This window comes from Silene latifolia, chromosome X, assembly GCF_048544455.1.
Source record: "Silene latifolia isolate original U9 population chromosome X, ASM4854445v1, whole genome shotgun sequence".
Classification (NCBI taxonomy): Eukaryota; Viridiplantae; Streptophyta; class Magnoliopsida; order Caryophyllales; family Caryophyllaceae; genus Silene; species Silene latifolia.
In genome coordinates, this window is record NC_133537.1 from 69,751,412 (window position 1) to 69,767,030 (window position 15,619).

At 37.4% G+C, this 15,619-nt stretch overlaps 1 non-coding gene across 1 annotated transcript; it reads right to left on the bottom strand.

Moving 5' to 3' along the window:
- Positions 1-11,164: 11,164 nt before the first annotated feature.
- On the bottom strand, positions 11,165-11,271 carry LOC141625247 (small nucleolar RNA R71). The gene has a single exon (XR_012535037.1). It is a non-coding gene; the product is annotated as a small nucleolar RNA R71 (small nucleolar RNA).
- Positions 11,272-15,619: the final 4,348 nt, after the last annotated feature.

Genomic DNA, 15,619 nt, shown 5'->3' on the forward strand with positions numbered 1-15,619 from the left:
TAGACCGTACGTTGCTTTCTTTTTATGCACATCTTATGAAACGAGTTTGTTTACATATAGTTGCACCGCACATAGCCTAATAAGCCTTATTTTGACCCTTGCATTAGTTCCCCTTTTGATTCACCCCTTTAGAGCCTTAGTCTATTTTATTTGGCATAACCACAATACATGCTACATTTCATAAATGACCTTCCTTGATCAAGAATAAGTCATGTTTGTAGTAGTGAGCTAGGAGGTTTCATGGGTCCTAATTAGTGGATGACATATGCATTCACTTGGGTCGGAATATTGGTTTTTATTTGGCATTTGTGCATAAATAAGAGGTTTGGAGAAAAAAAAAAAGAAAAAAAAAGAAGAGAAAATTAGAAAATTTTTGGAAAAACAACAAAAAGAGAAGTTGTGATTGTAAATACTTGTTTTAGAAATAGAGAAAGAACAAGCAACACCCCATTTAAAAAAAAAACACCCTCTTTCATCATTTAAGGGGTAGAAAAAGCCGTTGCTAGAAGGAAGGGCATATGATGTTTTTCCAAAGTGAGTCAGGTTTGCACAATTTTTGCTTGATTTTGGGAAGCCAAGTTTCTTGTTAGGGTGTAGACGTTACTCATTGTTGAAATAAGGGGAGAAATTCATGTTTTCCAATTTGAGTCGGGTTTATGCAATTTTTGCATAGTTTTGATAATCAAATCTATGTTACGGTATTGTAACACCCCCATTTATTCAGGGGCCTTTAGCTAGACATTCCCAAATAATTAGGACTGTTACCATCTCGGTTTCCCGAGGTAGTGAATAACAAAGTCCAACTCACCAAAGTACTTTATATTAAAAACTTAATGATTACCTGTTTATTACAACTTAACCAACTAAAACTTAATATAAAACATTTACAATTCGCAGCGGAAATAAATAAAGTGATATAATTGTTCTATGTGATCTAGACTTCAACTACGGTCCAAGTCAAGCTCTCATCCCAATGCTCCCGAGTCAGCTAATCTTTGGTACCTGTCAAATCTGCTCCCCATAAAACGATTCACCGCAGGAGTTCACGAATACACAGTCAACCCACTTCTCATTACTATTTATAAATTTATATTCATTATTCCAATTAATTAATTATTTATTATTATTATTATTTAAGGTCTATGGTACTTAAAAACCCGCTTCAAATATAAACCCGAGTTACCCGAATTAAACAATTAAAAACCCGATTACAAACAACCCAACCATACCCATTACACGGTTTTAAGCCGTGTTCAAACTACCCCATAAACACCCCTCCACAACGACACCACAAGCCACCACGACCACCACCCTAACTCGACACACCCAGCCTGCAACCCCATGCATCCAACTCGCCTCTAACCACCAGCTAAACCACCACCAACCCACAAACCCACGCCCTAACACACGACACCAACAACACCCCCTTCAACCCGTCTCGTAAAACAGCCTAACCCCGACAACCACACCCAAACTCACCACCTCCAGCCACCACCATTGTCACCCCTAGTCCATGACGATTCTAAAGGTACCCTCCAGCCTCACTCACGGTCAGAAACGAGGCCACGATGCTCGTCTTAAAACAGCTGCGTCAAAACCCCTACTCTCCCCTGTTCTTGGGATTTCCGGCCACCACCAACGCCAGCGGCCACCTGACACCACGCCAACACCACCAAAGTGGCCGACTCAACCACCCCAATATAGCCCCTCTATACCCAGGTCACGACATAGCCAATTAGGGGTTCAATTACCCACTATAATTACCCACGACTTAACCCGCAACACCCCCTGACCAACCACCTTTAGCCGCCAGCCACCGCCACCCTAGGCCTTCCCTGATACCGCCACTACACCCATTCCAACCCTTGCAATCCCACGTACCACTCCTCAAAGTTTGGTCTGATTCCGTCAAGGATTGGGTCAATTTTTAAGCGTCTTAAAATCGTCTCACATTCAGCTTAATAAGAAAATAAAACGAGATTAGAATTTGTTACCTATTAATTACCGCTTGCTAATTCCGTCTCCAAGAGCTTCTCCTCTTAATTTGTGATTTATTTCTCAGATTTAATAGGGTATTTATAGTGTAGGATTATAGAGAATGCGAGGTCAATTAGGAAACTATATAAATTACCTTATTCTAAATAGTATAGGAATTACCATTATTATAATCTTACCATTATATTATTATTATTACATGTGTTAATCTTACCATAAATAGGATTTCCTCATACAATATTTACTAATTTATTATTGTCATAACTTTATTATTATTATTAATATAATTATTATTACTTTTATATATTATTATTCCCATATTATATTATCATTAATTCCCGATACAAATCTCGATTATACTCATACCAACTTAATAAGTTTTGGTCCAATAAACAATAGCACACGGCCCATATTATATTAGCTAAACCCAATTCCCGACTTGTACACTTAATTTACTTTTTAATTAACGTCTTACTTGTATTTATTATTTGAACTGTCATTTAACTAATTATTAAATTACATAAATAATTCTTATAAATTATTATTAAAATACGGGGTATTACAGTCTTTCCTCCTTAAAATGAACTTCGTCCCGGAGTTCGCCCACAACTACTACCACAACACACATAGACATTCTCATAACTAAGCATCATCCAACAGAATTATGCATTTTACGATTATCAATCATACTAATCATATCACAAGGTATCACAACGATAACTCAAAACATTTGTAGTATTACATTCCTTTCCCCTAAAAATAAACTTCGTCCTCGAAGTTCGAGATATCAAAAAACAGGAATAAACAAACCATTTGTTGCAACCCCACAAACATGAAATACCATTGTAACACAAGACAACTATTATTTCTAACACAACACCAATTAATGGCTAAATGAATAACAAAATTATTGATTTACTTCTAAATAGCAAAACAACAACATATACTATACTCGAACTAACTGTATTTAAACTCAACTACTTTACTTAACTATCGACGAATACATTGCCAAAATAAATAATAACCTACAACAAAATACGCATAATTGTTTAGTTAATCTTTTCTTAATAACGATATCTAACTTAAACATGGATGCAATTATAGTGAACATATATATGGCTTAAGGCAACACATTCCGCATATCACTAGACATGGTAATCTACTTTATATAATTTATAACATCAAATTATCAACGTGCAAATGATAAGAAACAAAATTTACATTTTTTTAAATCTTAGAAAACATGTTTCAACTTCCAAAAATCATAAATAAATAATAACATAATTATTTCTTGAGAACATATACTTTTTAGAAAACATAGAGAGTTAATAAACTATGAAAAAAAGAATCAAGCCAAAAACTCATAAGGTCAATTTATAATGTATTTTACAATTTAATTGGTCCAAACAGAAATTTAACAGCATCTTGTCAGAAACTTAGGTCAAATTGAAAAACTCAATATTAATTGCCAAAAATTTAAATTTCGACATGGCTTATCAATTTGGAAACTTACATGAGTCTATTAAGCGGCAGCGTTGGAATTATAACAAATCATGATGTAGTTTTTAAATGGCAAATTTTACAAAAACATGGCGCGAAAACACAACTGTACAGGGACATTCTGACCACTGTCCACTAAAATATTTATTTCTCCTAAACCGTATATTATTTGAACATGAGACCAGTGGCATATGAAAGCTAACTCACAAGGGTATCACATATAAAAATCTCGGACAAGAATTTTAAACAGACGGTAAATGGCAGCCAAAACTATCAAGGGTGAAAATCTTGTGAAATCAACCAAAATCACATTCTTCACAATTCCACACAATAATTAATACTTCACATGCTTAATCATATTCACACCTTCCACATACATGTCAACATACTTTCTCATATCAACATGCTTATAACAATGCTTAAAAGAAATCATGTCACACCCTTCCTCCGTAAAATAAGGTTACGCCCCCGTAACCGCAATCATCAATGACAACAATATGCAACCAAGACAACAAAAATTCCTAAGATAAATATACTATATTCATTTTAAATTATCCCACACTCTCAAGTATTCTCTCAATGTTCTCGGTTCAAAACTGGAAGGGCCAACGTACGAATTAGGGGCGCTTTCCTAACGGTACTAAGAGGGCCTCCTAACAGTTTCTACCCGGGGTTCATTTTATTTAGACACATCCTAAGTTCATTATTGTTCATTGGTTAGGCTTGAGGATCGTTTTGATCTGATACTACTTTGTAATACCCCCATTTATTCAGGAGCCTTTATCTAGACATTCCCAAATAATTAGGACTGTTACCATCTCGGTTTCCCGAGGTAGTGAATAACAAAGTCCAACTCACCAAAGTACTTTATATTAAAAACTTAATGATTACATTTTTATTACAACTTAACCAACTAAAACTTAATATAAAAACATTTACAGTTCGCAGCGAAAATAAATAAAGTGATATAATTGTTCTATTTGATCTAGACTTCAACTACGGTCTAAGTCAAGCTCTCATCCCAATGCTCCCGAGTCAGCTAATCTTTGGTACCTGTCAAATCTGCTCCCCATAAAACGGTTCACCGCAGGCATTCACGAATACACAGTCAACCGCGAGGTGGAGGTTGAGTAGGAATAAATACTAACAATAAAAACATACGATAACAATCCAATTTCCTTTTTACTTTGCACAACCCCCTGACAACGTGCTCCATCCTTTTACTTAGCATACCTCCCTTAACAACGTTCTCACATTACTTTGGTACCCCTCCCTTAACAACGTACCGCCATCATGTAATAGTACCCCTCCCTCACAACGTACATATTACCATCACCCCAGTGTACAAACTCCCTCAAGAACGTACAACTGACTGTCGCACAGCTTTTCACAATAACCACATTCACAGTCAACGATAACAATTCAAATCACCTCATCAATATTATCAACACAAATCAATATAACTCACCCTTCCAACAGTTACGATATCATCAATCAACATATGCAATATAAATCTCCCTTCCAACATTTACGATTATATCAACCAACACAATTCACATACGATCATTGCAGTTTAATGTAAATCATCCAACAAACATTATCGAGTAAAAGTTGAGTAGGATTTATCCCTACCTGGCAAGCGATTCCAATTATGCAGCTTAAGCGATCCAGATAATTAAAGCAATCTGAACCAATTATAATTTCTTCACAAATCAACCTAATCAAAATATTATAATTATTCCATCACTTATTAATTATTACTTCTCATTACTATTTTTAAATTTATATTCATTATTCCAATTAATTATTTATTATTATTATTTAAGGTCTATGGTACTTAAAAACCCGCTTCAAATATAAACCCGAGTTACCCGAATTAAACAATTAAAAACCCGATTACAAACAACCCAACCACACCCATTACACGGTTTTAAGCCGTGTTCAAACTACCCCATAAACACCCCTCCAGAACGACACCACAAGCCACCACGACCACCACCCTACCTCGACACACCCAGCCTGCAACCCCACGCATCCAACTCGCCCCTAACCACCAGCTAAACCACCACCAACAACTCACAAACCCACGCCCTAACACACGACACCAACAGCACCCCCCTTCAACCCGTCTCCTAAAACAGCCTAACCCCGATAACCACACCCAACCTCACCACCTCTAACCACCACCATTGTCACCCCTAGTCCATGACGATTCTAAAGGTACGCTCCACCCTCACTCACGGTCAGAAACGAGGCCACGACGCTCGTCTTAAAACAGCAGCGTCAAAACCCCTGCTCTCCCCTGTTCTTGCGATTTCCGGCCACCACCAACGCCAGCTGCCACCTGACGCCACGCCAACACCACCAAAGTGGTCGACTCAACCACCCCAACATAACCCCTATATACCCAGGTCACGGTATAGCCAATTAAGGGTTCAATTACCCACTACAATTACCCACGACCTAACCCGCAACACCCCCCGACCAACCACCTTTAGCCGCCTGCCACCACCACCCTAGGCCTTCCTTGACACCACCACCACACCCATTCCAACCCTTGCAATCCCACGTACCACTCCCCAAAGTTTGGTCTGATTCTGTCAAGGATTGGGTCAGTTTCTAAGCGTCTTAAGATCGTCTCACATTTAACTTAATAAGAAAATAAAACGAGATTAGAATTTGTTACCTATTAATTACCGCTTGCTAATTCCGTCTCCAAAAGCTCCTCCACTTAATTTGTGAATTATTTCTCAGATTTAATAGGGTATTTATAGTGTAGGATTATAGAGAATGTGAGATCAATTAGGAAACTATATAAATTACCTTATTCTAAATAGTATAGGAATTACCATTATTATAATCTTACCATTATATTATTATTATTATTACATGTGTTAATCTTACCATAAATAGGATTTCCTCATACAATATTTACTAATTTATTATTGTCATAACTTTATTATTATTATTAATATAATTATTATTACCTTTATATATTATTATTCCCATATTATATTATCATTAATTCCCGATACAAATCTCGATTATACTCATACCAACTTAATAAGTTTTGGTCCAATAAACAATAGCACACGACCCATATTATATTAGTTAAACCCAATTCCCGACTTTTCCATTTAATTTATTATTTAATTAACGTCTTACTTGTATTTATTATTTGAAATGTCATTTAACTAATTATTAAATTACATAAATTATTCTTATAAATTAATATTAAAATACGGGTTATTACAGATATAGACGTGTCTCATGTGTTGTAATAAGCAGTGGGAAAAGTGGCATGTTGACTATTCTTGATTTGAACCTCACATATCCAAACGTTGCTTGCAACAACCCCATTTCGTCCTTCTCCCTAGCCCCGTTACTACCATTGTTTCATACTATATATGTGCATTGTCCCATTTTCTGCATCTCACTTGATCATAGGATTGTCTTACACATTAGATTGCAGACACGTTCTCACGAGTCGTAGTAGGAGAGTCTTTCAGCTACTTTTTGTACACAAAAACACCAGTTCTTTAAATGAATGACGAGTGAAAACCGCGAGGGTGTCGTTGACCTAGGCTCTTTTAGTCATGGGTCTTCGGTTGAATCTCGTGTCGGTCTTGTAAATCTCGGAGGACTTGCTCCATTTCCCCTTTCCCCGCTGTTGAATTTGTTTCTTGAGCTTTAGTGGTCACAATAGGGTTTCTTGGGCCATCCTTAGGGGGTGACACCTCCGTTGGAATTCTGAGACGGTATTTACCGACCAAGACCGCCATGTTTTTTAGATGAAAATTCGGCCAATTAGACGAGGAAAGTGGATCATTTTTGTTAGATGCATTCTATTACTTGCTTATGTGCCTACATATTGGATGCATCACCATTTTGGCAAGACCCCACTTGCCTTGCAAGGAGGCACTTTACCTCATGAGTGTCTCGTTGTGAGTTGAAGGGACGGAAAAGGCCCGTTAATTGCCTTTCATAGGATATTATTGGTTTAGCTAGTCTTCTTTTATTAAGGGTCTCGGTTTAGTTTAAATGAGCTTACTCGAGGACGAGTAAGGTTTAAGTGTGAGGAGATTTGATAAGTAGGATTTTAGTCGCGTTCTGCCCCTCATTTATACCTTATTCCGACTCGATTTTGCGTGCTTAAATGATTAAATAGCTCATTTTAATAACGAATTTATAATAATTAGTCGTCTAAGTTAGATTTAGTAATTAGTCGGATTTTAATGTAATATACTCGTATTACTATTATTTTATTAATATAATTTGTAGGTAAGACGGAATAATGAGACGAAGTCAAATAAAAAGAAAAGAAGATGAATCAAAGGAGGACAAAAGAAGACCAAGTCAATCAAGTTGACAAAGTAATTTTGCCAAAATAACAAACCCCTTGCTAATTGCTACTGTCAAGATCGTCATCTTCAATACTCATTTGCCAAAGTTGCAATTTAATAGCAAGGCTTCAATTAATTCTCCATTATAAACCACTTTATCTACCCAATCCACCCCGACCATCAAACCCGACATCACCATAGCTGCAACCAGTAGCGGCACCACAACCGTGCTGCTTCTTTCTCCATTGTGAGCCTCCAAACAAACCAACAATCGAACACCATCGCAACACTCTCACCTACATCCACCACCACACCATACCCAGTTCAATTTAATTGCTCACCTTGATTCGGAATCGAAACCCGAGCACGAAATCAGACGTGTTTCCCATTTTGCGATCCACTACGGCGAACCCGAGTTCTGAGATCAATTTGCACCACTAGCTCTGTCCCAGAACCACCATGACGGAAACCCAACTCCAATCACACCAACGGCAGCAGCACTCATGTGCCCAGATGCACCTCAATTCACCACCATCGTAGTCAAACTTTCGCACGAACAGCAAGCAGCTACCACTGCTCCATCATCGTTCCATCGTCATCACCACCGTGAAGGAGAAAGGAATAAGCAAGAAGCAAGAAGCAAGGAGAGGATTTAATGTAGCCGAGAGGCGTATTGATGCCCGGTCGGGTGAAGTTCTGCCCGGTCGGGTCTTTTTATACCCGGGTCGGGTATCTTGATGTTTTCATCGGGTACAAGTTTTGAGGAATTGGGTGGGGGTAGAAGACAAAATAAAGTTATTTTGTTTTGGTGCAACAAGGATCCTTTTCATTTCTTTTCTCTCACAAACTCATTTAATAATATTATCTCCTATATACTCTATTATCCCTTTATTTTTATACATAAATCATAAGTCGTTCGATGTTGATCAGATACAATCTAGACCATTGATAGGTAATGACCTCTCCATTACTTTTTAGGAAATGGAGAAGATTTTGACTCGTGTTGGTGTATGTCGTGTGTCAACAATAGAGGGAGAGGAGAGGGGGATGATTATTATTATTATTAGTAGTAGTAGTAGTAGTGGTGGTAGTAGTAGTAGTGGTGGTGGTAGTGGTGGTGGTGGTGGTGAGTGGTCCCTCTCAATTTTGGGGAGACCCACTCACATTTTTATTCCAGTAGTAGTAGTGGTGGTGGTGGTGGTGATTGGTCCCTCTCAATTTTGGGGAGATCCACTCACATTTTTATTCCAGTCTTTTATTCTCTCACAAGAACACTCCTCTCTTAATTTTCCCCTTAATAAAAGTTGTCATATTTTCTTAATATTAGTTTAATTACTCTTTAATTTATGCAAGATCTACAATCTCTCATTAGTTTACATCTAGTTTGGGGTTGCAATTTGAAGATTAGAAGAGATTCTTCTTCCAATTTTAATCCAATTTTCACTCTTTTTCATCCTAATTGTTATAACTTTATTCCCTTGTTTAATTGTTTACATTTATTTTCCTCTAGTTTTCATTTGCAAGTAATTGTTGGGATTTGTTGTTTGTAGCTAGAATAGTCATAAACTCTTTGTTGCTTTGTTTGTTCATGCCTTTAATTGTTGTTTCTCATTCAAAGTTTGAATCTTTGATTAGTTGTGTTAAAGTTTGCTCCTTTTTACATTAATCTATCTTAATCTTAGTTTAGTTTGTCAATACTCTTCTTTCTCATAGTTAATTGCATGTTTAATTGTAGAAATCAAACTATTGTCATGTTTAGTGTTAAAGCATCCAACTTTGATATTTGTTTAATCTTAATTAACATGAGTTGTGAGTAGTCCTTTAACTAGGACTCGATTAACCCCGACATGAGTAATTTATTTGATTGATTCCCATAAAAATTAGTTGTTGGGGGAGGATTAGTAACGGTAGGCTAGATGATTGATATGATGAATTGGTCAATTGTGGGTAATGTTGGTTTGTGACCCTTGTCCACCAACGAAAGTTGGTTAGGTCGGGAATCGGGTACCCGAATATTGGACCTATTTCTAACCTAGGTTGAGACCGAAAGGGAGAACCAAGGGAGGGCACCTCTAGACTAGTGTTTAAATTCAACCTTCGAGAGAAGGAGTTGGATGACCCGGAAAATGATGAGAGCTAAATGGACTTAGGAGAAGCTAGAATACCTTAGAAAAGTGCATGTTTCTAGGGTATTCGGGTTTCTACCTTAGGATTTCGGCCTCCGAGACCGAAGAGGGGGGAAGTCGGGAGAAGTAGTGTCCTAATGCGAACCCGAGAGGGGGGTATTAGGCGCATTAGAGCCAGCTCCTCCTTACGTATCACCCCATTAGCTAGTCAAAGGGAATCACGATGATAAACTCAAACTGTTGGTGGGAAATCTGGTCCTAGGTCTTTCCTACTATTGAATTACATCTTTTACAATTAGTTGCTCATTTTCGATATCTAATTAGCTTGCCTTTTTTTTTATCGTAATTAGTTTAGTTGTTAGTTAAAACACCAACCTATTCATTACTCGACTTAACTAAACATTAGAATATAAATGATTAGTAATCACCAATGCTCCGTGTGGTTCGACCTCAACTACCCTCTACTAGTTGAGAACTTGTTTGATCGGGTACGACGACCTCTACCCGCATATCAAAATGGCGCCGCTGTCGGGGAGTAAAGGCTAGATATTAATCATTTTATTCTAGTTTAGACTAAGTCCTTATTTGTTACTAATCCCTTTCTTGAGTGTTGTAGGTTCTTCTTTGCATGGTTAGGAGGAACCGAAGAGGTCCACCACTCGAGATTGATCTCGAAATTGAAGCGACCGCTAGGAGACTTAACGCATTACGAAGAAGGGGTTTGATAGAAGCAACAAGTGTTGAAGAATCTTTAGTAGTGTAAAGTGTATTAGAAGAACCGGGTAATCAATAATTCTTTGAGAATCCTTTTGGGACTCCTGAAGAAGTAATTATGGCCGCGGTTCCTATGAGAGACAATTTGGCTCTAAAGACAATAGTAAACCCGAGTATGGTAAAGCCACCAATTCAAGCTAACAACTTTGAGGTGAAGGGTACATTACTACAATTAGTCCAAGGTAATCAATTTGGGGGAGGTCCAACCGAAAACCCAAATGAGCATATAAATAACTTTTTGGATAGTTGTGAGATGTACAAGCCAACAAAGTCACGGATGATGCCATCCGCCTTAGGTTATTCCCTTACTCTTTGAGGGGAAGTCCTAAGGAGTGGCTCAAGAGTTGTGTATCCTATTCTCTAAGGACATGGAATGATGTCTTAAAAGCTTTCTTGAACAAATACTTCCCACCTCAAAGAACGACAAAGATCAAAAGTGAGCTCCAAGGTTTCACCCAACTCGATGATGAGACCCTCTATGAGGCATGGGAAAGGTACAAGGCCCTTCAAAGGTTGTGTCCTAATCATGGGATTGGTGAGGATGATCTCATCAAAAAAATTTAGGAGGGATTGAACAATGACATGAAAATGAACCTAGACTCCGGTTCGGGGAAAGGAGCACTCGATAAAATTGATTACAAAACGGCCAAAGAATTGATTGAAGAGATGGCATCCCGAACTTTTCATTGGAACAATGACCGACATAAGAGGAAAGGAAAGACAAGTGTCGAATCGGTAAATAATATTGAGGTCATGATATTGATAGAGGAGCTTAAACAACAAGTTGCCTTGTTGAGTTCTAACACACCCAAAAATTCTTCACCAAGGTGCCATGTTTATAGTTGTGATTTACGCGGAGATCAAGGTCATCCACCAAATGAATGCCCTTTGATGATGGGGGATGCGAGTTGCATGAAACAAGTGAATGGGGTTTGGGAGTCTAGTCCGGCTAGACAAGCTTTCAACAATAACCACTACCATCCCGGAATGAGAGCCCACCCAATTTCTCCTATGGGTCTCTGGTCGTGTCGGAAAACTCGTCGTCAAAAGTTACTCAACCAAAACAATATTTATAACTTCACCAACTACTCTTAGTAAAGAGGCAAGCAAAGGTCGGATCCCAAGGGATGGGTATTGATGTAGGATTTTCAATTGTAAATGGTCGTGTCTTAGGGTGTCATAATTTGGGGTTGGGATAGGAGATTAATTAAAACTAATCAACAATAAAAACAAATTAAGGTAGATAAATGAAGATGTAAATAATTGATTAAAAGCACTAGGGTATCATGGGTTCATAGGGGAATACATGGGAGTTGATCATACAAACATGTTCTCTACTAGATGCAAGCACTTATTGTTGTGATGGGATCGAGTTAGTGTAAATCTTACAATCTCTAAGAAGGTTTGGGTCCCGGAGCCGAATCGATTAGATTGTACAACACCTACAAGTCTACTTAGTCCTTCCTATCCAACTATATGCATGGTCTAATGAGACTCGAGTTGGTTTATGTCTTACAAGTTTCATTGAAAAGATAGGTGATGGGTAAGAAATGCAAGGATTCATAGGCTCGCATTTCATCAAACATAACATGTGCATAAGTTGGAATCACAACAAATAAGCAAACTAATTATGAAAACATATTAGATTAAGCATGAATCAATCCGCATGTTAGTTTCCCCAAATTCCCCATTAACCCTAGCTAAGGAAACTACTCACTCATGATCAAGTTTAACATGCTAACAAGGTTGTCAATCACATTAACAAGGCAAAACATGATGAATGAATGAAAATGATTAACAATAATTAAAGCAAGGATTAAGAATATTATACCTATGAAGATGATTCCCAATAATAAAGCAAAGAATAATAGAAGTACTTAATGATTGATGGAAGTTTGTCAATCCTCCAAATAAACCCAAATAATCTTCTAATTACCTAAAATAAATGATGAACAATAAAGAAATTAAGTAAAGATTAAGGAATGATATTTGTATTAAAACTAGATTAAGAGTTGATTACAAGATTAAGATGAGATTACTAATTGATTACAACTTGATTAATAGAGCATGCTAATCTAGGTAGTACAATGAGGGTATTTATACTAAAGATTAGGTACATAAATTAGGGTTACTAAGGGCTTAAATGACTATTAAGACCCTTAAGAAAAGTTGAGGAAATGCTCCCCTCCAAGGAGATGAGCATCTCCGTTTTGCTAGTCCCGTATGGATATGCTCGTCCCGAGCGGCTTGGGAGCTAGCACGGTGGGTTCTGTCAGGAGATCCGAGCGGATCATAGAGGAGACGCTCGAATCCTAGGGCTTCAAGACGAGCGTCTAAAGCTCGGGACGCTCGGATTCTTGTGGAGGGAGACGCCCGGATTGCTGGCAATCCGCTCGGATCCTGGGTCAGACACTTCTTTTCTCTTCAATCCTCAACAATCCGCGGGGATCTTGTTGAGGATTCAAGGATCCTTTCATCATTGCCCAATCTACTTTATTATCTACATATGCCTTCTAGTATCATCTTCCCTTTGATACTTGGTCATTAGATGCGATCAATTTAGCTCCATTTTGCCATGTAAATGCAAGGTTTTCACTCCTCTCCTACCAAGGAAACAAAACCTCAAAGAATATGCAAAATGGGAAACTAAAGATAGTAAATGACCCAATTATGCACTATAAAGCATAGAAACGAGGCTAATTCGGGGACTAAATGTACTCAAATATAAGTCACATCAAACATCCCCAAACCAAACCTTTGCTCGTCCCGAGTGAAGAGGTGACAAAACTAGGACCCTTATTCAAACTAACCTACTATTATAGCCGATATGAGACAATTAGCGGGTCTCACTCCGCCCCTTGAACTCAGAATAAGACAACCATGAGGTAGGATGCCTTCTTGCAAGGCAAGGTGGGGCTTGCCAAAATGGCGATACATCCAACCATTAAAGCACACAAATCAAGTAATGGATGTATCTACAAAAATGAATAGCCACTTTCCTCATCTAAGTGGTGGAAATTATCTAAAGGGGAAGCAATCTAAGGGTACACATTCCATTATAGATACGATTTCTTCAAACTACTAAGCCTAGAAGGATACCAATAAATCACCTCCAAGTTGTGTCAAGCTAGGGTACCTTCGTCCTATTTGTTAAATGTTTTCGTCAAGAGTAGACTCCCTATGGTGTTAGAAACACTGGAGGATCGCGGAATTCCCCTTCTTGCCTAGACAAGAAGAAGGGTCGTCCCCTCTCTACCATGCATAAAAGTGGATACGATGGAAAAAGGGATCAATAGAACTTGAGTTTCATATGGAAGTTTGCTTTTTGTTGTTGTTATTCTCCCCAATTTCTTGTGGCATTTGACATTTGAGAACACTTTCTTTTTGCCATTTCTTTTGATGTTTGGCATTTTCAACACTTGACAATTTCAACTTTTTGCATTTTCTTTTGAACATTTTCAAAGTCACCCCATTTGTAGTGAGAGTGCTTATATTTGAAGCATAGGAGTTCTTATTTTTGTTACTCCTCTTTTCTTTTGATGCATTTGCAAACTTTTTGGCTTTCATTTCAATTCTTGAACTCAAATTTGAACAATTTTTGTGCCCATTCCTTTTGATGACAAAATGTGGTAGAACATGGACGATGGTTGCATGGTTTCAAGGCTCACCTTGGAATAAACGGTAGCCAAAGAGTTATCACACCACAAGGTACTCTTGACTAAGCCTTAATCCATGGGTCAAAGGATACTAGCATGACACATTCTAGGGTGTTTTACAAGCATTCTAACAAGCAAAGTCTTAAGAAGAAAAAGTATCTACAAGGGCCTATATACACTTGTCAAGTTTCCCAAATAGATGCTTTCACAAGATTTTTCCTAAATGCAACTATATGCCATGATGCAACTAACATTTATACAACCTAATGCATATGCTTCTACCAACTAGTATGCCAAATAATCTAAATGCAATCCTATAATCACATTGATTTTACCGTATCAATCAAAATAAAGCCACATAGTCATTAACATAAAGAGGAGAAAGGAGATTGGAAAGATAATACCATGCGGTCTTCAATATCCTCATGTCTCGGATGTGGCGTAGTCGATCAATGTGAAAAAGGATGAACAAACACAATATATACAAAACAATATATACAATACTACACTATGAAGGAAATGAACATGTTTTTGGGTTTTTGCATTTTTCAAATTTTTATGGTTTTTATGAAATAAAAAGACATGTTTTTGTACTTTTCAAAATTTTTCAATTTTTATCATTTTTGTTTTAGCAAGTCATGTTAGAATTTCCCATCCCCACACTAGTATGGGCATTGTCCTCAATGGCCAATACAATAGAAAATTATGCAAGCTATATGAAAATGCATGATTCCTAAGCTAAATGCAAACTATATGATATATATATATATATATATATATATATATATATATATATATATATATATATATATATATATATATATATACAATAGTTAATGCAAAGTAAGCTATGCTATTTAATGCATGAATTTTTGTTTGGTTGGAGAGCATAATTTAAATTAAGTCCCAATGCATATGCATAAACTTCCCCAAACCAAGTGAGAGTGAGGGAGTTCATGCATAAAAGATGCTATGCATGCAACTAGAATTGTCATTTTGGATTTTCATGTTGGGAACAATTAATTTAGCACCTTTAATGTTGCCAAGGTGAAATAATAGTCTTTCACTTTTACAAGGACACCACAAAGATGGAACAATAAACTATGAAACAAGTTAACAAAGCATGAAATTCTTGTCATGAAAAAGAAATGAGGGGGAATAAGAGAAACTTCACTTTGGCCTTGATGGGTGCCTCGTGCCCGCTCCATCTAGCTCATAAAGTATT